At 52.4% G+C, this 1,211-nt stretch overlaps 1 non-coding gene across 1 annotated transcript; it reads left to right on the top strand.

The window, feature by feature from the left end:
* The first annotated feature begins 404 nt into the window (after positions 1-404).
* TRNAN-GUU (transfer RNA asparagine (anticodon GUU)) lies at positions 405-478 on the top strand. Its single transcript has one exon. It is a non-coding gene; the product is annotated as a tRNA-Asn (tRNA).
* Positions 479-1,211: the final 733 nt, after the last annotated feature.

Below are 1,211 nucleotides of genomic sequence, written 5' to 3'. Positions count from 1 at the left end.
ACCGAAAGGTTGGAGGTTCGAGCCCACCCGGTGGGGGTGCGGCGCTTTTTTTTCTTTGGGCTGATAGCTCTGAAGAAATGTTCTGACGGTGGTGAGAGTGGAGCACGACTGTCTCCGTGGCGCAATTGGCTACCACGTTCGGTTGATAACCGAAAAATTGGAGTTTCGAGCCCTCCCGGGAGTGGTGTGTTGCTTTTTTCATTGCGCTGATAGCTTTGAAGATATGTTCTGATGGTGGTGAGAGTGAAGCACGACTGTCTCCGTGGCGCAATTGGCTAGCGTGATCGGCTGTTAATCGAAAGGTTGGAGGTTCGAGCCCATCCGGGGATAGTGCGGCGCTCTTTTTGCTTTGGGCTGATAGCTTTGAAGATATGTTTTCATGGTGGTGAAAGTGGAGCAGGACTGTCTCCGTGGCGCAATTGGCTAGCGCGATCGGCTGTTAACCGAGAGGTTGGAGGTTTGAGCCCACCCGGGGACGGTGTGTCGCTTTTTTTCTTTTTGCTGATAGATTTGAAGATATGTTCTGATGGTGTTGAGAGTGGAGCACGACTGTCTCCGTCGCGCAATTGGCTAACGCGATCTGCTGTTGACCGAAAGGTTGGAGGTTCGAGCCCACTCGGTGGTGGTGCGGTGCTTCTTTTTCTTTTGGCTGATTGCTCTGAAGAAATGTTCTGACGGTGGTAAGAGTGGAGCACGACTGTCTCCGTGGCACAATTTGCTAGCGCGATCGGCTGTTAACCGAAACGTTGGTGGTTCGAGCCCTCCCTGGAGTGGTGTGTTGCTTTTTTCTTTGCGCTGATAGCTTTGGAGACTTTGTTCTGACGGTGGTGAGATTGGAGCACGACTGTCTCCATGGCGAAAATGGCTAGCGCGATCGGCTGTTAACTGAAAGGTTGGAGGTTCGAGCCCTCCCGGGAGTGGTGTGTTGCTTTTTTTTCTTTAGGCTGATAGCTTTGAAGATATGTTCTGATGGTGGTGAGAGTAGAGCAGGACTGTCTCCGTGGCGCAATTGGCTAGAGCGATCGGCTGTTAACCGAAAGGTTGGAGGTTCGAGCCCTCCCGGGAGTGGGGTGTTGCTTTTTTTTCTTTAGGCTGGTAGCTTTGAAGATATGTTCTGATGGTAGTGAGAGTGGAGCAGGACTGTCTCCGTGGCGCAATTGGCTAGAGCGATCGGCTGTTAACCGAAAGGTTGGAGGTTCGAGCCCACCCGG

Source organism: Rhipicephalus microplus, unplaced genomic scaffold, assembly GCF_043290135.1.
Source record: "Rhipicephalus microplus isolate Deutch F79 unplaced genomic scaffold, USDA_Rmic scaffold_59, whole genome shotgun sequence".
NCBI lineage: Eukaryota > Metazoa > Arthropoda > Arachnida > Ixodida > Ixodidae > Rhipicephalus > Rhipicephalus microplus.
Note: the sequence above shows the minus strand (reverse complement) of the source record. Positions and strands in the feature narration are given on the sequence as shown.